Source organism: Mauremys mutica, chromosome 3, assembly GCF_020497125.1.
Source record: "Mauremys mutica isolate MM-2020 ecotype Southern chromosome 3, ASM2049712v1, whole genome shotgun sequence".
Classification (NCBI taxonomy): domain Eukaryota; kingdom Metazoa; phylum Chordata; order Testudines; family Geoemydidae; genus Mauremys; species Mauremys mutica.
Genome location: NC_059074.1, coordinates 172,890,799 through 172,915,233, shown reverse-complemented (window position 1 = coordinate 172,915,233; position 24,435 = coordinate 172,890,799). Strand labels below are relative to the sequence as shown.

At 43.2% G+C, this 24,435-nt stretch overlaps 1 protein-coding gene across 6 annotated transcripts in view; it reads right to left on the bottom strand.

Moving 5' to 3' along the window:
• The window catches only part of PLEKHH2 (pleckstrin homology, MyTH4 and FERM domain containing H2), a 130,402-nt gene that overhangs the window by 93,317 nt on the left and 12,650 nt on the right, over positions 1-24,435 (bottom strand). Inside the window, exon 1 of one of the 6 annotated variants that reach the window (XM_045010293.1) lies at positions 3,798-3,828. The exons of the other annotated variants lie outside the window; for them this stretch is intronic. The gene's annotated coding sequence lies outside the window, so the exon portion shown is untranslated. Of the gene's footprint in view, positions 1-3,797; positions 3,829-24,435 lie in introns of those variants that run through there. 6 annotated transcript variants of the gene reach the window in all.

The following is a 24,435-nucleotide window of genomic DNA, read 5'->3' as shown; positions in this document are numbered from 1 at the left end:
CTATGGCCTGCACGTTTCCCAGAGTCACAACCTTTCGTAGCAGCAGCTTAGTGATTGCTTTGGCTACTTGCATCACAGCAGTCCCCACAGTAGATTTTCCAACTCCAAATTGATTCCCGACTGACCGGTAGCTGTCTGGCGTTGCAAGCTTCCACAGGGCTATCGCCACTCGCTTCTCTACTGTGAGGGCTGCTCTCATCTTGGTATTATGGCGTTTCAGGGCAGGGGCAAGCAAGTCACAAAGTTCCATGAAAGTGCCCTTACGCATGCGAAAGTTTCGCAGCCACTGGGAATCGTCCCACACCTGCAACACAATGCGGTCCCACCAGTCAGTGCTTGTTTCCCGGGCCCAAAATCGGCGTTCAATGGATAGAATCTGCCCCATTACCATCAGGATCTCCAAAGCGCCGGGGCCCGCGGTTTGAGATAATTCTGTGTCCACGTCCTCATCACTGTCATCGCCGCGCTGCCGTATCCGCCTCTTACTCGCCTCGGTTCGAAGGTCCTGGTTCAGCATATACTGCACGAGAGTGCGCGAGGTGTTTAAAACATCCACGATTGCGGTATGGAGCTGAGCAGGGTCCATGCTTGCTGTGCTATGGCGTCTGCACGGTTCACCAAGCAAAAAAGGCGCGAAACGGTTGTCTGCCGCTGTCAGGGAGGGAGGGAGGGGTGAGGCTGTACCCAGAACCACCCGCGAAAATGATTTTTGCCCCATCAGGCACTGGGATCTCAACCCGGAAATGCCAAGGGGCGGGGGAGGCTGCGGGAACTATGGGATAGCTACGGGATAGCTACCCACAGTGCAACGCTCCAGAAATCGACGCTAGCCTCGGACCATGGACGCACACCACCGATTTAATGTGTTTAGTGTGGCCGCGCGCACTCGATTTTATAAAATCTGTTTTACAAAACCGGTTTATGCAAATTCGGAATAGTCCCGTAGTGTAGACGTACCCATAGATAACTGCAGCAATGTCTGCATTTGAAAGGAAAGGGACATGTGTTTCACAGAGGAAGATGGAAGAATAAAGCATTCTTGGCTACAGCCTCTAGGACCAGCTGTGAGTCTAAGAAGAACTCTATATAGATAAATTGTTTAACAAACAGGCACTGTCCCTCAAGCAAGAGTGATGATTTAGGCCTGAGCCTTGCAAGCCTCTTTATGCAGGGTTATCTTGCACCTGTGAAAAGCCCAAGCACCTTCAATGGGATCAGTCAGCACAGAACAACTGGAGGGATCAGAGCCACAGCCTCCATCAGCTCTTTATTAGTCTTCCTTGGAATGAAAGAGCATATGCAGACTGGTAGCCCAGACCATTCTTGGATTAACAATAGTTTGTAAAATCTCACATACATAAACACTGTGTTTATTCAGATCTATCCCTTTATGATAAACCTGGGGGGGAAAAGACAAAATGGTATTCACAGGATTCAGCATATGAAGTACACAGTTAAGCCTAATTCCCTGTCTACCTTCTGACTGCAAATGCACCAGGGACAAACTTGAACCAAAGCCTGAGTTCAACAAACTCTTTCTGAGGAATTCATATCCATGTACCTTGACAGTTAGTCTGGGACCTTGTTCTTTAGACTAATCTGAAACACTGTCCCCAAATTTGTTAAAGATCTGGAGAGCTCCTAGGATTCTTTAAATTACTTTTATTTTGTATTTTTAAATATGAAAATGTGTGTATTATGAATGTTAACAGAAGATATCTAACTACTGTACAACGTGTCCACAGACACACAGGAATCGATTGAAGCTTTAAATAATCTAACATGGAAGCCTACAATCCTGTATACCATGTTTACAGTTTTACAAACATAATGTAAGAAAATGCAGCGTATTTCCTTGGTATGAAGTTATTTGCTAAATAGTGTTCTACATGAACATGTAAAAATCCTCTTAATTTTCAGATAATGTATGGCTGCACACTGAATCAATAATCTGAACTATACACAAATGTTTTAATGGGAAAACCAATGGCAAATAAGAGAAAAAAATTCAGAATTTTAACATATAGCAGACAACTGCTTAAACTTAGTGAAGAACTTACAACTCTACATCTGACACTAGTCACATCACTCTAGCTGAGCTTTTTTTGTTCAAACAATGCCACATGTGAATAAATATCGAATGCCTTGAGGAAACATAGCTGAAACATAAACAGTAAAAACGATGTGTTGCCCTTGAGATCTGGTCAATTCAGCACCAACAATGTGTTTTTGGTTTGGTTTTCCGATTACAACGAAAACTTATGTGCTCATAGGCATTTTTCAGAGTTCATCTGGAAGTCTCTTGATTGTATGCAGAAACACTTCAATGTTCATTCTTGTGCAAGTCAAAGAGCGCTTCATCACTTTAAATCTTTCTAGTTACATAAAATCAGACTTACTGTTTAGTTCTGAAAATATATATCAACCAAAAAGTCATCTCATTAAATGTTAATAAAAATTAAAGTATCCCACAAATTAATTCTTGTTTCTGCAGTATATATCATCAGCGGGGGCGGGAGAGGGGGAACACTTTGTATTCTGTGCTTCTTCTAAAAAGCGGTGGCCAGCACCCATAATTTAATCATCAGACATAAGCGGCATTAATCATCAGAGTATTTTGAATGTAAAGTTATGAGACAGCAGCTAATATGACCATTCTGTATTGGAATTTACTGTCTTAAATAAAATAAAATAAAATACTTAAATGGATTTAGGAATAAGTTTTGCAGAACACAAAAATAGAGATGCTTCTAAGGATAAATAAAACAACAATTTATAGTGCAAGTCAAAAAATTAGGTTGGACATAATGAGCCAAATTCTGTTGTTACATCAACCCTATTTAAAGATGATCTTCAAGGAAGAAAGAGTGATTTATCACTTTTTTTTTTGCTTCTTTATGATATATAAAGAAAGCCTAAGAATTTTTTGTCTTTTTTTCTATTTTTCACAGGGTTTTCTGCTTGCTTTTCTACATTTGAAATTCAAGTCTTGTCTACTCTGCTTTTCCTGGAAATCTCAGTAGACAAATGGAGAACTAGTAAGCTTAGGATATCACAAGCATCAAGCAAGAGAAATGTTCCTAATTGAGGGGGATATCATTTTTACTCAGACAGTTTAAAATTCCCGGAGATCCTAAGCATGCTGCTAGTTTTTAAACAGAACTTCCTAATGAAGTCAAATTAAAAAATAAAAGGCAGTTCTGATAAACCCCTCTCTTCCCCATTTTTTAACAGTTACTTAACTTGAAACCTCTACATTCAGTTTGGGGGAAAAAAGAGATTTATTTACTAAACATGCAGCACCTCTATCTCTTCAGCTGAGGGCTGAGAAAACCCAATTCACTTCTCTAAATCCAACAAGAATTTACCATTTCTGAGACTTTTAAATAATTTTAATATATTAAAACAAAAACAACAACAACCTTGGAGTATTTTTAAAAATACACCATAAAAGAGCAAACAAACCATAATCTACTTCCTCACTTTTGTTGGGAGTCTGAAAGGGTCCTTTATTAGTATAAAAGACATTTTATATTACCCATTCAAGAATCTTGTTACATCACCACTCTTTAAAAATATGATGTTATCAATGCACAATATAAACCTCCTTTCCCCCCCTTTTTAAACAGTTATAATCAATAAAATGTTATCACAACAGGGCTATTATAGAAATGATACTGTATTATGTTCTGAAAGCAAAGGGAGGAAGTTGCGGACAAATTAAAGTAGGGCAATAATTCAAGGAATTAAGAATGAATACAGAAGTCTGATCTTCTGCTAGAAATGTTATCACTTACTTGTGAGTCTTTCTGGGGTACAGATAATAGGTCTGAGTTTCCAAACAACAAAATCTCAGTTAATAGTTTTTTTCCATGATGTTAGCTCTGAAGCCACAGCTTGTGTCCATATATTAATTATGGTATATAACTTCCATTGCCATAAAAGTAAAAAAACCAATAACATAAATTGCACTCAATTTTTCAAATTTTAGATTCATCCCAATTTGCAAAAAGGAAATCATCAGCTTGACTGGAATGTGTACCTACAAAGGATTATATTTTGTTGTAAAATAGTCCTCCAGATTGATGCTTCCACATCATGTGGAAAGAAGTGGAGCTGACTGGCTTCAAATATCTGGCTTCACTCCACATACCATTATATCAAGACACAGAAATATAAAATAGTAAACTATATGAAAATACAAATGATGTGCAGAGTAACTTGTAAATACATTTTTTTTAATATTAAGGACATCTGCCCAGACTTCTGCTGTAATTTATTGCTGTGAGACTTTGCTCCATTCTGTCTTGCCTCGATAGCCATGATTAGGTGAGGAAAACAGGTCAAGTTTTAAAACATGTTAATTAATATGTTTTAAGTAAAATAATTTAAATAAGACTTCGGGCCAATTCTGGATGGGGCCAATCATGTTTAACTATGTTATCTGGTTGTACTTAACCTTAATCACATCCAGTTAACATGTTATTAAGCATTCATAGACCTTCTAGTCTGACCTTTGGTATAACACAGGTCATAGAATTTCCCAATACTAATTCCTAGAGAGCATATAATTTAGAATAAACATCCCATCTTGATTTAAAAATTCCTAGTGATGGAGAATCCACCATGTCCCTAGGTAAATTGTTCCAATGGTTAATTATCCTCACTGTTTAAAACTTAAACCTTTCATCCCATCTGAATTTGTCTAGCTTCAACTTTCAGTCACTGGATTATTTTATAATGGTGTTTGCTAGACTGAAGAGCCTATTATCAAATATTTGTTTCACATGCAGTAGTTACAGACTACAAAAATACACCTCTTAACCTTCTCTTTGTTAAGCTAAATAGATTGAGCTCCTTGAGTCTATCATTATAAGGCATGTTTTCTACTCCTTTGGTTATTCTCATGGCTCTTCTCTGAACCCTCTCCGGTTTATTAATATCATTCTTGAATGGTGGATGCCAGAACTGAACAGAGTATTCCAGCAGTGGTCACACCAGTGCCAAATACAGAGGTATTGTATTTGATGTTGATGCATCCTGGGATCGCATTAGCTCTTTTTGCCACAGTGTCTCACTGGGAACTCATGTTCAGGTCACTGTCCATCATGACCCCCAAATCTTTTTCAGATATACTGCTTCCCATGATAGAGTTCCCCATCCTTAAGTATGGCTTACATTCTTTGCTCCTAGATGTATACATTTACATTTAGCCATATTAAAACACATATTGTTTGCTTGTGCCCAGTTTGCCAAGCAATCCTGATTGCGCTGTGTCAGTGACCTGTCCTCTTCATAATTTATCATTCCCCAATTCCCATGTCATCTGCAAACTTTATCACAGATTATTTTGTTTTCTCCCAACTCATTGATAACATTGTTAAATAGTGTAGGGCCAAGAACTGATCTCCTGCAAACCCCCCACCAGTAACATACCCACTAGATGATGATTCCCTGCCTACAATTATATTAAGAGCTATCAGATAGCCAGCTTTTAATCCACTTAATGTGTGTCATATTAATATTATACTGTTCTAGATTTCTAATAAAAATTTTGTGCAGTACCAAATCAAATGCCTTACAAAAGTTATATTACATAAGCATTATTACCTTTATCATCCAAACTTGTCATCTCATCAAAAAATATAAGTTAGTTTGACAATATCCATTTTCTATAAACCTGTGTTGATTGGCATTAATTATATTACATTCCTTTAATTCTTTATTAATTGAGTCCTGCATCAGCCACTCCATTATCTTGCTTGGAATCAATGTCAGACTGACAGGCCTCTAATTCCCCAGGTCATCCAGTTTACCATTTGAAAATGGCACAACATTAGCTTTCTTCCAGTCTTCTGGGACTTCCCCAGTGTTCCAAGACTTATTGAACCTCACCGTTAATGGTCCAACAAGCTCCTCAGCCAACTCTTTTAAAACTCTTGGATGCAAGCCATCCAGACCAGCTGTCTTAAAAATGCTTAACTTTAGTAGCTACTGTTTACCATATTCCTGAGATACTGGTGGCATGGAAAGAGTGTTATCATATGTGACTACATAATCTGTTTTCCCCCCAAATACAGAACAAAAATATTTATTGAACACTTCTGCCTTTCCTGCATTATTGATAATTGTACCATTTCCATCTGGTAATGGACCAATACTATGGTTAGGACCTTTTTTATTCCTAATATATTTAGCCTACACGGAATATCTTTCAGGGCTGACAGAAGGAATGTATGTGATTGGAAATGCAAGACAAGTTGGGTTCCCGTTGTGAAGTTCTGTACAAAAAACCCCCACCCTCTTCTGGTGACTTAGCCTAAGAGAACACTTAAATGATCCTCAGAAATATCAAACACATTATTCTATAAAGTGGACTACATACGTACCATCATATTTTCCAATATGATTCTATCTTTACTTCCCTATTTACCAATTTCTCTTCTACATATCACACACTTCCCATAAAGCCATGTAAAATCTCTACAAACTATAGCCAGAATTAAAATATTAACTAACCAATAAAGTAAGCTATATAAACAAATCACAGATGGCATGGTTTTATATCACTCTGTTATCAATAAACATTTCAAAGTAAAATAAACACTAAGAAAATTTGTAAAGGGGAAGTTAGCACATACATTTCTTTGCAAGCACTTTGCTCTTTACTAGATCATTTTTATATAATTGCAGAGATGGTACATTAATTAAAAAGGTTTATCTTGCCAATGGAATGTTGCATTTTATTGGTGCGGGAACTCTCTCTTGTCCCATAAAAACTAAGGGACAATATTAATATTTATCTATATTCATAAAATGAAATATACTCCTGTAAAGAAACTGAGATCCCAAGTTAAACATTTTAGCACAAAAGCTTTCCCTTGGAATAAATCCAGAACTTTAAAAATATTTAATGTTCATGCTGCAGAGTTCCTTGCTGAATAATCTCTCATAGAAAAAAGCTTAATGCGTTAACCAGATCTTGAAGGATCCTCAGGATAGCAAGAGAGACCAAAAAGTGGTGAACTTTCTTCTCCTTTTTCCTGCTGCATAACAAAGTTGAATTCTACTGATCATCATATCCTAGGTGAAATTCTTGAAATTAAATTCTATGTTCTGGGTCGGATTATGATGTAGGCAATATAGCCCCATGCGTAGAGACCCAGTTCCAGGAGACCTATAATTAATTAATCAAAGCTCATATTTAAAAAAGAAAAAAAGTAAGTTTCTAGTTATCATGGTTGCAAAGAAACGCTTGAAAGCAGTTTAACTAATGCAGGAGATACATAGTCTGCTGTATATATATATTATATATATATATATATATATATATATTATATATGTCTGCAAACAGCCTGAAATAATGTTCTGAGAAGTCTGAATTGCCCCATGTCTCTTATTTTGGTGCTAACTTCAAGATCAACTGCTCTGGGTGGCCCTGCCAACACCAGGGCCGCCCAGAGGATTCAGGGGGCCTGGGGTCTTCAGCGGCAGGGGGCCCCCGCTTCAGCGGTAATTCGGCAGCGGGGGGCCCTTCCGCTCCGGGACCCGCCGCCAAAGTGCCTCAAAGACCCACGGCGGGGGCCCCCTGCAGCCAAATTACCACCCAAGACCCAGCACTTCGGCGGCGGGTCCCGCTTCGGCAGTAATTCGGCGGCGGGGGGTCCTTCTGTCCCGGGGGGAAGGACCCCCCACTGCCGAAGACCCGGAGCGGAAGAAGCTCTGGGGGCCCGGGCCCCGCAAGAGTTTTCTGGGGTCCCCAGAGTGAGTCAAGGACCCCGCTCCAGGGCCCCCGAAAAACTCTCCTGGGGATCCCTGCAGGGCCCGGGGCAAATTGCCCCACTTGCCCACCCCCCTCTGGGCGGTCCTGGCCAACACCAACTCACAGCAAACTCTGTTTGTGACAGGAGGAGAGGGTATAGCTGAGATGATGTTCCCTACTCTACCACAAACTTCCTGTGTGACCTTGGACAAGTCACTTAGTTTCTCTGTGCCTCAGTTCCCCATCTGTAAAATGAGAATAACAGTACTTCCCTTTGTCACAAGGAAGCTGAGACGATAAATACATTAAGGACTGTGAGCACATAACTGTAATGAGGGCCATACAAGTACCTAAGATAGCTACACAGGCCCAGCAGATACAATGCAGTTGCTGTGCTAACTACTAGAGGCCCTCCTGCTGCCCCTCCTGTCTCTCCAGATCAAATTTGCTCAGTTTAAAGGTTAAAAACAACAACAACAAAAATGCTAACGGCCAAACATGCATATTCAGCTGACTTGAAAATAAAGCTCTTATCCCCACGCCCTTGTCATCACTGATAACAAAAATTCTGCAGGCCATATTATGCCCAGGGCCGCCCAGAGGGGGGGGGGCAAGTGGGGCAATTTGCCCCAGGCCCTGGGCTCCGCAGGGTCCCCACGAGAATGGCTGAGGCTCCCTCCCCGGCCCCACCCGACCCCGTCTCCACCCCTCTCCCGGAGCTTCAGTCTATCCAGCTGTGTCCCAGACAGCTTCAGCGTGGCTCTGGCGGGGCCCCTGAGCTCCTCCCCGCTCAGAGCCGTGCGGTGAGGGGGGGTGGGGCTGCGAGCTCCAGGCAGAGCCGAGGGAGCTGAGCTCAGCCTGGAGCTCACAGCCCTGCCCCCTTACCACGCGGCTCTGAGCAGGGCAGGGCTCAGGGGCCCTGCCAGAGCCACGCTGCAGCTGTCGAGGGAAGCTCCTGGATGCGCTGAAGCTCCGGGTGAGGGGAGAGCCGGGGGTAAGGGGACAGGGCCGGGGGGGCTTGGCTAAGGGGCAGGAAGTCCTGAGGACAGTCAGGGCACAGGGAGGGGGCAGAGGTTGGGGGGGGGCGGTCAGGGGACAAGGAACAGGGAGGTTGGATGGTGGGCTTTCCAGGGGTCTGTCAGGACTCAGCGGGGGAGGGGGGTGGATAGGGGTCAGGGCAGTCAGGGGACAGGGAGCAGGGGTGGGGTCCCGGGGTGGTGATTGGGGGCAGGATCTCTGGGGGACAGAGAGGGGACAAGGAGCAGGATGGGTCAGTGATTCTGAGGCGGGGCAGGCAGTCAGGGGGCAGGAAGTGGGTGGGGGTCGGATAGGGGGCAGGGCCAGGCTGTTTGGGAGCACAGCCTTCCCTACCTTAAAGCTCATTCATCAGTTTGAGGCTTGCAGAAGAGCCAAGTTGTTAGCTTTTCCATTAGGGCTACCATCCCTTTCACTTCTCAAATGCCAAATTATAGTCTATATTTAATTTCAGTGCCATAGGGAGATTCATATCAGGGGAGGGTAGCTTCCTTTAAAATTAGCCACTGGGGGAGGGATCACATGAGAAGAGCAATATCCTTCCCAACCCTACCAAAGGAGACCCCCCTCCCCTGCATTCCCTGTGGCTCCAGAGGGATTAATTCAGTGGTTCTCAAACTTTTATACTGGTGACCCCTTTCACATAGCAAACCTCTGAGTGCGACACCCCCCCCTTCTAAATTAAAAACACTTTTTAATATATTTAACACTATTATAAATGCTGGAGGCAAAGCGGGGTTTGAAGTGGAAGCTGACAGCTCGTGACCCCCAGTAATAATCTCATGACCCCCTGAGGGGTCCTGACCCCCAGTTTGAGAAGCCCTGGGTTAATTTAATTTTAGCACCCTGTGTCCATTCACATGCATGTGCTATTTTGAGCATTTCAGTTTTCACAACATAGGCTCATCCCAGATTCTGGAACAAGCTCAAATGCTCAGTTTGTGGAGTATGTACATAAGCTATACTAAAGACAAACCCACAGTAACCATCTTCAGTTTGTGAGGGACCCCATGCAGCCAGTCTCTTGGGCCTGGTCTACACTAGGAGTTTATGTCGAATTTAGCAGCGTTAATTTGACTTAACCGTGCACCCGGCCACACCAGGAAGCTAATTAGTTTGACCTAGAGGGCTCTTTAGTTCGAATTCTGTACTCCTCCCTGACGAGGGGAGGGAGCGGGGACTGAGGACGCAAAGCTATCCCACAGTTCCTGCAGTCTCCGAAAAGCATTTGCATTCTTGGCTGAGCTCCCAATACCTGTAGGGTCAAACACACTGTCCGCGGCGGTTCAGGGCATAGCTCGTCAATGTACCCCCACCCCCCACCCCCAGAAGGAAAAGGGAAAAAAATCGTCTCTTGACTCTTTTAAATGTCACCCTATGTGTACTGAATGCTGCTGGTAGACGCGATGCTGCGGCACTGTACTGTAGCATCCTCCCCCACCCCGCCTCATGGGTGGCTGACGGTACAATATGACTGATATCCGTCGTCATCATCAGCCTTGTGGCAGATGGTGTAGTGCTGTAGGACTGCGCTCCCATCCTCATCATCAGCCTTGTGGCAGATGGTGTAGTGCAGTAGGACTGCTATCCGTCCTCGTCATCAGCCCATAAGTAGACGGCCTGCTAACCATCTTCATCATAGCAACAGGGGGCTGAGCTCCATCAGCCCCCGCCCTTCATGTGTAAAGAAAAGATTCTGTACTGCCTGGACTATCATAGCAGCAGGATGCTGGTCTCCTCTCCCCCACACTGCTTAATGTCCTGTCTGGACTATCATAGCAGCTGGAGGCTGCCTTCCCCTCATTTCATTTCACTAACAAGTCACTGTTTCTTATTCCTGCATTCTTTATTACTTCAGCACACAAATGTGGGGACACTGCAACGGTAGCCCAGGAAGGCTGGGGTAGGAGGGAAGCTACAGGTGGGGTTGTTGCAGGAGCACCCCCTGTGAATGGCATGCAGCTCATCATTCCTGCATGATCTGACACGGAGCGGCTGTGCTCTCTAGTTCTCTGATACACTGGAACCCTAGTACACTTGCCCCATATTCTAGGCAGGACTGATTCTATTTTTAGATACCATAAAGGAGGGATTGTCTTGGGGAGTCATTCCCAGTTTTGTCTTTTGCGCCCCCGGCTGATCTTGGCCAGGGGCACCTATGACAGCAGCAGAAGGTATAGTGCAGTAGGACTGGTAACCGTCATCTCATTGCCAATTTACAATGGCATGGTAGACGGTACAGAACGGCTGCTAACCATCTCTGCTGTCATGCAAAAGCAAATGAATGCTGCTGTGTAGCGCTGCTGAATCGCCTCTGTCCGCGGCATCTAGTACACATGCGGTGACAGTGACAAAAGTCAAAACAGGCTCCATGGTTGCCACGCTATGGCGTCTGCCAGGGTAATCCAGGGAAAAAGGGCATGAAATGATTGTCTGCCGCTGCTTTCCCGGAGGAAGGAATGACTGATGACATTTACCCAGAACCACCCGCTACAATGATTTTTGCCCCATCAGGCACTGGGATCTTAACCCAGAATTCCAAGGGTCGGGGGAGACTGCGAGGGGGTGGAACAGCAGCTGACTGTGGAAGAGGTGGATGATAAGGTGCGAGGAGTTGACAACGGCCATAACTGCAGCGGGCTCCATGCTCGCAGTGCTGTGGCGTCCGCACTGTCACTGACCAGAAAAGTGCGCGAACAGATTGCCCACAGGCGCTTTCAGGGAGGGAGGGCGGGAGTGACGGTTCAATGATGACAGTTACCCAAAAGCACCCTCGACACATTTTTCCCCCAGCAGGCATTGGGGGCTCTACCCAGCATTCCAATGGGCAGCGGGGACTGCGGGAACTGTGGGATAGCTGCCCACAGTGCACCGCTTCCAAAGTCGACGCTTGCCCCGTTATTGTGGACTCACAAAGTCAAATTAGTGTCCTTAGTGTGGATACACAAATTTGACTTCGTAAGGTCGATTCCACAAATTCGACTTAAGTTGAATCGAACTACTCTTGTAGTGTAGACATACCCTTGGAAACAGATAAATGCATGTAGCTTAAGTCCATTAATGGCTATTAGCCAGGATGGGTAAGGAATGGTGCCCCTAGCCTCTGTTTGTCAGAGGGTGGAGATGGATGGCAGGAGAGAGATCACTTGATCATTGCCTGTTAGGTTCACTTCCTCTGGGGCACCTGGCATTGGCCACTGTCGGTAGACAGGATACTGGGCAAAATGGACCTTTGGTCTGACCCAGTATGGCTGTTTTTATGTTCTAACTTAAATGAACCCAAAGTTATAGAGACAGATATGAGTCAAGGAAGCCAGCAGAGTATCAGAAACCAGGACAAATCTCTGACAGGATGGGCTCAGGCGTTTGGTCACAAGCTGAGGTGGTTCAAAAGTTTTGGATGTTTTTTAAGCAGAATTTTTTTATTGTTTCTTTAAACAATCAAACACAGCAAGCAGCAAATATTTGGCCACACACTTCTGAAACCCCAAACCATATTCAGGTTTTGGCAGACTAATTTCAGCTTTTCAATTAAAAAAACCACAACAAATTTTGAAGGAAAGCAGACATTGTCCGTGATTTTTTTCTGCTTTTTAAAAACCCCTAGTTTTTGATCCAGAAAAAGTTTTGACGGAAAATATTTGTCCAACCCTTTTAATGAGCTTTAGTGCCTTTTAGCACTAGCTGATGCTGAGAACCAGTGATACCTTGTAAAGAAGTTTTCTCAAAACTGGATTTGTGCCGAGATGCAGAAGGTTTATTTTTCCCAGGGCCACCCTTGGGGTGAGGGGAGGAGCAAGTGGGGTAATTTGTGCCGGGCCCCCATGAGAATATAGTATTGTATAGTATTGCAATTTTTTTTATGGAAGGGGCCCCCGAAATTGCTTTGCCCCAGACCCCCTGAATCCTCTGGGCGGCCCTGATTATGCCATCTGTAACACTAGTGCAACACTACTTTCTCCAGATTCTGCCCTCAGTTACAGCTGTGCACTCCATGACCATTCTCACGCATCCTTCTCCTGGAAACAAAGGTGGTTAGCAAACATATCCTGTTACTGCAAGAATCTAAATTACTGGCTTCAGCTACAAAACCAAGACGGCCATCATGCCTCCATTCACTTCACGAGCATTTCCTGCTTTTACCACACACCAGTGAGCTTCTCCCTTAACTGCTTCTATATTTTCTCTCATGCTGGCCTTTATGAAATCCCTGATAAAATCCAAAGAGCCACTAACTTATCCTCCTTCAAATCCCTCCTTAGGACTCACTTGTGCCATGATGCCTGCAAAATCCAGCTTGCTGATTATGGCTAGAAAGGTAACAAGCTGTCCCTTTTCAGTTCCCACTCCTTTTCTCCCTACCTCTAAACTCAATTAATAAAAATCTTACAATGCATGTGTCATGCTGTCTGGAATGGTTTAAGACCATAAGTGCCTACCTCAGGGCAGACTGTCAAAAGCAGGGCAGACACCCCAAACTGGTGGTATGTTCTATAAGTAGATTTCACCAATCCAGTAACAAATGTGAACTCCTGAGGCAGTATAATAGTCTTAGCATGGATTCAAGACAGTCCCCTGGGGCTCACCAGTCTATCTCGCCACCCAGGCAAGCTGGACTTAATGATAAAGGGTCACTTACACCAAAAATCACAAAATATTCAGGTTGCTTCCAGACCCAAGAGACCAGTCACTCACCTGAGATATCAATTTGTACCTTAGATCTCACACCAGAGACAATGCCATGTTGACAAGACAATCCAATACTATAGGAAACTAATTGAGGATTTATTAACTAGGAAAAAGAAATGACAGTGATTTACAGGTTAAAACATGCAACATACATGCAGAAATGAGTTCAGTCTATGGTTCCAAAAGGTGAGAGACATGTAGTTATCTGTCAGAACTGAATGTCTTCTCAGAGATTAACCCAGGTTGACCTGGGGATCTCTGCTTTTTTGTTTCTTAGGCCAGCCCTTGTAAGAGTCCAAAGAACAAAGAGATGAAAAATCTTCATGTCAACTATCTTTATTTCCCCTTCCAGCATTCAAATTGATGGGAAGAGGTCTTCTGCATGTAATTCTCCATGGGTAAATGGAGCAACCAACAAAGCTTTTGTCCTACAATGGCCCACTTAATTCTGATAATCCTCCTGGATGGGGAACACACACTTCCTGTCTGAGTTCACAATTTCAGAGCAGGCACTTTTACAATTATAAGACAAACTCATTTTACCTTGTAGCATGAAATACAGGCATTACAAGTAAGATTAATGCATGCAGCAGCTTACAAACATTGTATAGAGTCTAAATACTAAACACATCCTTACAAGTTAAACACCTGTCTTCAACCACAATAACATACAGGTGAGCTGATCTGGTTTCCTGTGTGATGAATTTGTCTGTGTGATGCCTACAGACTTGGCAAGAGCTGGCATCCGGTTTACCAGTGTCACAGCATGCAACTAACAAAGCTGTGCCAATTCTTCATGACATTCATTTGCTACCTTAGCCCATTACATCCTCTGACCATTATCTGTTTGTCTCTAGATTGTAAATGTTCAGAGTAGGGATTATCTCTTTCCAGTGTTTGTATAGTGCACACAACAATGGGGGCTTAATCCCAAATGGGGCCTTTACGCATTACCATAGCACAATGTATTAATATACTGCTATGACTAATAATTCTACAATCTTGATTTAATAACTATCCAAGCACCACCCCCATCTACAAAAACTCATTGCATTGGTCCTCCAACTGAGCAAAAATGGCTTCCCCATTACGAACTGCAACTGCTTTTAACTTTACTCTTTAGCTAGTTCACGTGAACTATATGCAATGAGTCTTCTACTTGATCAGGACAGGGAGATGAATGAAGAAGACACAGGGATGGATTTAAACACCAGGCAGCAACTTTATTCACTTTACACTGGCAAGGGACGCTATCCACCTCATCACCCAAGACTCTCACATACCAGCCATTTAAGTGGGTCCAATGTGGCTCCCAACACATAACCCATAATTAAGGTTAGATTCTATTCAGCCTACCCCAAAGTTTCAGTTCGTTCTTCTGAATTCTCTCACTCACCCCTCTGCATGGAGGACAGGGAATACCCACAGAGGGACCTCAGTCTGCAAGATTTCATGATTACTCTTCTCCCATACACGAGCAAAATCTCAGGTCTCCTTTACTTCTGGTGCTGGCCATGTTGGTCTTCTATCCACACTTGACACAGGCCACAAGTTGCAATGAATTAAAACATTCTTAAAGTTATTAATAATGTTTAATTCCTACTCCTCTGTTACCTATTATGCCTCCATGATGCTGTGAGGAAGGCAAAAAAACTCACCAGGCTCCTCCCAATTTGACCCCAATAGGAAAAATTCCTTCCAGACCCTCAAAACAGGAGTCCAGTCAGCCCCGCAGTATGTTACAATAAAATGCAGCTTCTGCACTACAACTACAGAGAGGGAGAGTGGGGCACCTAAAGAGAATGAGAGGCTCCAACAGATCCGGGAAACAGTTTAAATTAATGGAGGGAAGGCAAGGAGCTAATCAGTTCCCATCTCCCTCTGGCTCGCCAATGGGAGCTAGAGAAGCTTTGGATGGGCCCATTCCGGCACTCACCACCACCCTTTCCCCTCACTCCCACCCAGGGCTGTCTAGCACTGTGCAGCTTCAATCATGTTTTTCCCCATTGATATGAGGGGGTGGCAATTTCTCAGAGTTATCTTCAAAACATAATGAATGCCAGCAGTCCTACCATTGTGTTTTATTTTAGGCAATTTCTTCCTAGTCCTTTAAATGTACCTTTTAATAAGCAATTATTTGAGCTTGAAATATTTGCTAAGTGCTGAAGGGTAGTTAAAACTGTGAAAAAATGCAGGTGGAAAAAACAAAAGGTTTATATAAAAACATACCTGGTGTATTTTAGCCAAGCACGTTATATCAAAGTTACTCCTTTCTGGAAATATGTATTAGAGCTGTGGTTTTCAACCTTTTTTCATTTGCAGACCCCTGAAAACTTTCAAATGGAGGTGTGGACCCCTTTGGAAATCTTAGACATAGTCTTTGCCTCCCTGTCCAGGGGTCTGTGGAATGCAAGTTGAAACCCACTGTTCTGTGGTAACAACAACCTTTCATGGACCCCTTAGACATAATCTGCGGACACCCAGGGGCCCACAGATCACAGCTTGAAAATCACTGTAGTAGAGACATGAAACAGGCTTCTTAAAAGCAACCTTAATTGCCTGGATTTTCGCTGAAGGGGAGGGAGCTCCTACAAAGCAAACAGCCTCGGACGGCTGCCAATACCCATGTAGATTATGTAAGTTAGGTTCAGCTGTTGGACTTGCAGAGGCAATGTACTGAAGGTCAACTGTACAGCCCATAATGTTGGCTGAATAATTAGCCTATGCTTTTATCAAGTTCAGTCACAGGACTTTCCTACAGTTTGTAAGCCTTTATGAATGCGCTCTCTCTCTCTCTCTCTCTCTCTTTTTTTTTCCAGTTCAAGCTTACCTTGCTAGTAAAGATATTAGGATAGAAAGGAAAAAATAATCACATACCATTTCCTGTTTTTAAAGTAATCCTTCAATAAATAGATCTGATTTAAAATAGATGCCAAAAAACTCAAGAGCAAAAATGTTCTCTTAAGCAGATTGTAAAGTGTTTTTGTCCCGTTTCTTAAAAAAGCTGTGCAGGTTAAAAGAGAGATTTCGGTTACCACATATAGTTATGCAAGAAACCTTAAGGTCAAGTTTGTGGCCTGCTCTGTGATCAAGGTTTAGTTAACTGGTGATTTTCTAATATTGTACAATAACTGGATATTATGCTTGGTTTGACCTGCTGAATTGTGGTGGACCTGGCAAAAGGCCCAAACTGAAGCCAAATATGTTAGGAAACTATTCAGAGCCAGGGAGTGGGTCTCCAGGATGACAGAACTTCTGCCTGTGCCACAGTTTTGAGAGAGAATGGCTGAGTGTTAGGAATACTGTTAGCTGAATGTTTGTGGGCCTAGGCCATGGTTGGGGAAGGTGTTTACCCATGTTGGTTCCAGGATATTAGAGAGACAAGGTGAATGAGGTGATATCTTTTACTGGAACAACTTTTGTTGGGCTCACCCAGAGAAGAGCTCTGTGTTGGATCAAAAGCTTGTCTCTTTCACCGCCAGAAGTTGGTCCAGTAAAAGATATTACCTCATCCACCTTGTCTCTCTAAACATTGTATAGGACACATTCAGGACAGCAAAAAATAAAAGAGCATCTCAGGAAACAAGACCTTGAATATAGTTACTTATACAATAGCTTACTGTACTTATTCATACAGTTTCCAGCTATTAGGAAAAAATTAAAAGCTTGAAAATACACATCGATGAAGTGGTGAGAAAAGCCAAATTTGTAAGAAGTGAATGGCCAAAGCCACTGAGGGGCAAAAAAAGGGAGAGAGAAAGGATCTTGAGCTTTATAAATATTAGATAAGTTACAGATTTGCTGTTTTTAAAATCTAATTCACAGTTGGTCCTGCTACCACCTCCATAAGGCTCCCTGCTTCGATTGGGTAGGGGTGCAGGGCCTACTCATGCTCTCATGCTTCAAATGAACCAGGCACTCCAGCCTGAGGATAATGAATTCCAGTGGGTTTGCCCACCACCAGGAACCCCCACCACCTGCTTTTCTACTGGCCTGCTGGAGTTGATTTCTAAAGCCTTACTACCTACCCTAGCAGTGAGAATATACTTTTATGGCTTTTGAGTATTCCCATTACTTCCTTGTAATGTCAAAGACTGCATTTCCTCCTGGTTCAACTCCATTCCACCATCTGACTCCTCCAAGAACAACTAATTTGTTGCCTCTTGTTTTCTGTTCTCTTATATAATGCTACTATGGTTTTTACTTGTCTGCTCTCCGTTACCATACCTCCCACCCTCTTCCTCCTCAAAAAATGGGAAGTATCAAATACTATTAAGTTTACTTCTAGCCTCTGTCTGAGTTCGTTTTAATAGCATAGAGAGCACACTTATAAAGTTTTCAGATGATACCAAGCTGGGAGGGGTTGCAAGTATTTTGGAGAACAGGATTAGAATTCAAAATGATCTTGACAAACTGAAGAAATGGTCTGAATTAAATAGGATGAAATTCAATAAGGACAAATGCAAAATACTACAGATAGGAAGAAATAAATCAGTTACACAAATACAAAATGGAAAATGCCTGCCTTGGAAACAGTACTGCAGAAAAGGACCTGGGGTGTGAGAATATGAGTCAACAATGTAATACAGTTGCAATAAAAGCTAACATTGTGCTGGGATGTATTAGCAACAGTGTTGTAAGAAAGACACAAGAAGTAATTCTACTCTACTCAGCACTGATAAGACCTCAGCTGGAGTACTATGTCTGGTTCCAGGCAACACACTTCAGGAAAGATATGGATAAATTGAAGAAAGTCCAGAGAAGAGCAACAAAAATGATAAATGGTCTAGAAAACATGACCTACGAGGAAAGGTTGAAAAAATTGGGTTTGTTTAATTCAGAGAAGAGAAGACTGAGAGGGGACACGATAACAGTCTTTAAGTACGTAAAAGATTGTGTGACAGGGTGTGCTTGCCCCGCACTGGACAGGAAGGGGTTAACTCTGCACTCTGGGCAGAGGAAGCCAGGCGCCCTCACCCTTGCTGGGTATGCTCCAACCAGAGCACCAGTACAAAAGAGAGCTGCTCAGCTTCATCTGGGCTCACTGCTGAAGAGGGAGGATGCATGTTGCAGGCTCCAACCTGGGAACTACTGAAGCCACAGACTGCAGAAGCCAAAGGCGCTGAAACCCAGGTGGATCCCCAGGTACCTGCAGATACCCAAGTGAGGTCAGAGCTGCCAGGAACAGCACAGGCCAAGAAACCTGGAGATGCCAGGCCACTGCATTGGAAGATATGGTAGAAAGTGGTCCGGGGAATAAGACAGTGGACTAGTTATAGAACTGGGCCTTAAGTCACTGTATTTCAGTCACATCCCCTCTGACTCAGTGGCAAAGACACTCACCACTGACAGGGCCCTGGGCTGGGGCCCAGTAGAGATGGGAGGGCCCGAGTACCCCTACCCTGTCCATCACCTACCTCTGGGTGGTTGCTCACCTCCACAACAGGCCACTAGGCTGCACAGCCCAGAGAGGAGGGGCAACCATATTGACTTTGACTGCTGAGCCACACAGCCCAGCAAGGAAGGGCAGCCATATTGACTCTGGCCATTAGGCCATACTTCCCTGAAGGAAAGGGTGGCTATCTTGGGCTATACTGCCCTGAGGGAGGGCAGACCCATTGACTTTGGCCCGTAGACCCTACTGCCCTGAGGCTGAGGGTAGTCAGGGGAGACTAACTGTGAGCTACAATGCTCTTACCCCACTCCAAAGAGAGATGGGGTGTGATTGCCCCGCAACAGATGGTTATAAAGAGGAAGGTGATAAATTGTTCTCCTTGCCCACTGAGGACAGGACAAGAAGTAATGGGTTTAAATTGCAGCCCAGGAAATTTAAGTTAGATATTAGGAAAAACTTCCTAATGGTAAGCACTGGAACAAATTACTTAAGGAGGTTGTGGAATTTGTGACATTGGAGATTTTTAATAACAGGTTAGACAAACACCTGTCAGCAGGGATGGTCTAGGTAATACTTGATCCTGACTCAGTGCCAAGGACTGGACTAGATGACTTATAGAGGTCCCTTCCAGTCCTACATCTCTGATTATTTCCTATGACAATAAGCTCTCTAAAATGCAAATCAACAAATACTGAAGCAGAACTATCTCTATTTAATTTTGATACAATTATATTTTTCTCCCTTCTACACTTATTCATTACAACCCACTAGAAGAAATACTAATATTCATCTCATGCTTTCTGCAAACATTCCATTGGCATACAAACCCTGCTCAAGATGTACATATTATATAGCCTTGATTTTTGACAAAGATGACCATGTGAAAATTGGCATGCCACAAATGACACATGCCTAATTATGCCTACTTTATTTTTCAAATATCAAATGACAAACCATGCAGACATTTAAAAATATGTCAGCAATGCAGAAAAAGTGGACTTAGCTATTGTTATATAAGAACAAATATCAGGAACATAGTATGTTTTGTGAAATGCATTCAAAACATATTGTCCACTTTAGAAAGCTGTCACCTTTAATTTTCACAACCTGTATCCGAAGTAATATGCATTTTTCATGTACAATATCACTTGCTTGCTGAAGACATGTACCAAAAAAGAACATCAAAAGTGAAAGGTTAAAACTAAAAGCAAACAAATCAACATGTCTATAAAAGTAATCCTGTATCTTTGGCATGCTGATCACAATATTTTGTTCAAAATCATTCTGAATATGAAATAATGATTCAGAGCACTCAAGAAAACAAACCCAGAAACATTCATGTCAACTTTGAGTTGTATTGTTTGGGCCATAATGCAAGACTTGGACCAGTTCCATAATCAGTCCTTATAGGATATGACTGAAAGAAATACAAAGTAGGCTGCTCAAAGCAGCCTAGAAAGTTTTTAAGAGTTATGCAGTTCTTTTTGCTAAAACACTGTTAGTGATAGAAACAATGAACACATTATGTTTTATATTATTTGAGTAGTAGATGAAAAAAATGGGTATTTGGGGAGGGGGGATGGATTTTCCTCTTAGCGTTAAATGCCAGCTACTGCCTAACTTACAGTAAAGTACTGCAGTTGTTTACAGAAAGGATTTTTTAAAACTTCACACTCAGAAGACTAAAACAGTAATAAAATAAACGCTTCTACTTCAAGCTCAGTCTCCTCAGACAGCCTAAATTTGGCATACTAGGGATACTTTTTACACCATTCCTCAAATTCCTATAAAGACCTCTCCCATTTACAGCAGCAGCTTCTGCTTAAAAATCCAACAAGGTCTCTTTCTTTGCATGTTGGAGTTATAAAAATATGCTCTCTTTATTACTTGACAAAATGAAAAAACAAACAAACAAACCCCCCAAACCAATAAAAACAATGAATAAATGATTGACTCTGCTGAAAATATTGTGTATTCCTTTGCCCCCTCAAAACACCTTTTGTGTCTTCCTAGCGCCCTAAAAAATAAAAAGGTATAGTAGTCACACTTTTATAGTTCTTTAAAATTAAAATATGAAAGCTCTCAAACTCACATACTACGAAAGTTCAGGCAAATATTTGCTGGTTTTACAAAATGCACCAAATATTTACATTTCAAATTTGAATAAACGTAGTAGTAATTCAGTGTAAAAGAATAGATATACATCTAGGTTAATTTTAAACTAAACATTTAATTTACCCTTAAAAATATAGGGTTTTTTTGGCATATTGTTGTTTTTAATTTAAAAAACAAACAAGCAAAAAATAGGTTACTGGATCACTAGTTAACAAAGAGAGACAAAAAAACCCCAAATCAGCCCAAGTCTGCAGATGACAAACGTGGTGTCTTCTCTTGTTGACTTTTGGCCACTCTCTCTCATGGACTTGCTAAATGTGCAGGGGGAACTCCAGCTCACAAGTAAAACACTTATATACATTAAAAAAAAAAGGCAAGAAGTAGGACAGTGGAATAGGCCCATTTTTGACTGACCTCATTAATGATCCAGTACAGGAGGGAAGTATAGCAGCTTCCCTCAGCTGAACACCTGTCAGGCCCATGCTCAAGAAGTCATCTTTGCCATATAGGATTTTGCCTGTTAGCACCTCACTAAAACATTTTTATTTTGTTAATTTAGCTAAGGCTAAGACTAAGGCTGGTAAGGTCAACATAACACTGCTATAATGTGCTTAACTATGCCAAGGTTTTTGCAATTCCACATAGCATTTGTCCCAGAGATGAAGGAATTACTGATTTTCTCCTCACCGTGTAAGGGTCCATGGACTAGAACCCAGGTTTTCAGAGCCCAGGATAGCTGATAATCCCACAGGGCCACTATGAGCTGATACAGCAGTACCCCGAGGGAGCATTATGGAAAGTAGATGCTCCAAGAAGTACCACCCAAGAAATCCAGACTAGCAGAACCCTGTGGCCCTTTGATTGGCCAAGTGCCTTATTTAACCCCAGGGGTTGGCACAGGAAGTTGTCTGGACAACACCACTTTGGCTTGGTGCAAGGCCAGGCTTTGCTTGATCTCTGACCCCAGCCTGACTCTGATCCTGACTCTTGCTTATGGAACCTGGCTCTTGCTATCCCTCCAACTCCTGCTTGGCAACTACCATAGCAAGTGAGGCCAGCTATAACTGCTAGGCCAGACTGCCTATGCCCCATTCCCTTCCACACTCCTTGCTCCATTACAGTGTTGCCAATTTTATCACAATTCTTGCAATATTCTGTGTTTTTTCTTAAAGCCTCAGCTCCTAGAATCATGCAATTACTTTTTTTTTAATTAAAGCAAATTTCTAGCCTTCATGATTGTAGAGGAAAGCTTGAAAACATGAACCCCAAAAGCTCAAAAAAGAACATACTGTACCTCAAAACAGCACCCTGGAACCCCCATAGTCACCACTGTGATATAATTATGATATGTTTTGAACAAAGTATGCCTTGTGAGGTATCATTTTGTAAGTCTTGATCTGTTGAACAATAATATCCTGTTGGATTGTATGTACTATCATTGTATGTGAAGTTATAAAGTATTGCTATATATGTTACTGTTGTGAAGTTGGGAACAGCCACGGCCAGCCTTCTAGTTACAACAAAGACATAGCCATCACTGGCCAGATGACCATTAATGGCTCATCAACACATAATCCAGTATTCCAGAGGCTTGTCAGAGATGGCACATAGGCCGGGGGGGGGGAGGGGGGGCGGACTAAGCCACGTCACAGCCAGGATCTTTCTAGCAGCTGGAAGAAAGTATAAATGAGAGACAGTGACATCATCACTTGGCCTCTCTCCCCTACCCTCCACTCCCAATCTCAACACCTGGAAGATGTCTGCAAGAAAAAGACTTTGAACTGGGAAAGTTTGTTCCCAGGCTGGAAAGTGGCCCTGTCTGTGAACTGAAGAACTGTAACCTGCTTGTACCATCTGTTAAGAGGAGACATTTCTTGGCTGAAATATTGCTTAGTCTGTTAAATTAGAATTTAGACTGCATTTCTATTTTATTTCTCAGATAACCAACTTTGATCTCTATGCCTGCTACTTATAATCACTTAAAATCTGTCTTTCTGTAGTTAATAAATCTGTTTTATTTTTTTACCTAAAACAGTGTGTTTTGGTAGACATACTTAGGAAATCTCAGCTAAGAATACAAAGGCTGGTGAATGTCCACTTTCCTATGAAGAAGTGGCAAACTAAGTAATGAACTTACACAGGTCAGTCTTCTCACTAGTGCAAGACAATAGTTCTGGGGTACAAGACTGGGGATCTGTGGGGAACTGGCAGGAGCCTCTCTACTGGTGGCTCATGAGTGGTTGGGAGATCACTCACATAATTCAGCTGAGTGTGTCCCTGCCTGTGGATGGCTGTGTAACTGTGGTGCCTGTCAGAGGCTTGTAGCTCGACATCAGCATCACAGCGTGAGAGGCAGCCCAGGTTGGTGCATTTGGAGGGCTCAGCGGTCTCACAGTCCAGGTTGCACCCCAGTGATCCCATCAAACCCACAATGTATTTTTATCTCTTTTTTTCACTTCAGATATTTTAGGGGCTGAGTTGTTATTTCTGAACACATGGTGTTGCCAATACTGCAAGCAGTGGCTGCTGCACATAACTTAGCAGCTGCGGGTGGGAAAGGTAGGTGCTAGAAGGCATCTGAGGGAGCAGCTGGAGAGTGTCAGGGCTGGGGGAGGACTATGACCAATATTAGGTCCCTTTTATGTCCCTACCCAGCTTGAGGACAGGGCCGCCCGGGGGGGGGGCAAGTGGGGCAATTTGCCCTGGGCCCCACAGGGGCCCCCACAAAAGTTTTTCACGGCCCTTGGAGCGGGATCCTTCACTCGCTCCAGGGGCCCTGGAAAACTCTCGCAGAGCCCGGGCCCCTGGAGCTTCCTCCGCTCCGGGTCATCGTAGGCAATTCGGCGGCGGGGGGGTCCTTCCACTCCGGGGCGGAAGGACCCCCCCGCCACCGAATTACCACCGAAGACCTGGCACTTCGGCGGCGGGTCGCCCTTTGGCAGTAATTCGGCGGCGGGGGGCCCCTGCCGCAGGTCTTCGGGGCACTTCGGCAGTGGGTCCTGGATCGGAAGGACCCCCCGCCGCCAAACTACCCCCGAAGCGGGGGCCCCCCGCCGCCAAAGACCCCAGGCCCCCTGAATCCTCTGGGCGGCCCTGCTTGAGGATGTCACTTTCTCTTCCCAGCTGCTAGTTCTTCAGCTGCACCCCAGAAGCAAAGCAGTGAAAGCTTTTGGTTCCAGAGTAGGCACCTCAGCAACCCTCTGTGGCTGGAAGGAACACTTACAGGTCAGATGGACACTAGATGTTCCATCTGAGTTATAAGCTCTGCCTGTGTAGTCATCCAGTTTTCTGTTACCTTTTAGTATAGCTTTCAGAGCAGAATGGTACAGAGACTGCATTAGTCTCTTTGGCTGATGCTTCCTTTCTAGTAATGGACACAGATCCATGCTGATCTTTTTAGAGTAACACTCATATCACAAAGTTTTATTGAGTTCCCTAT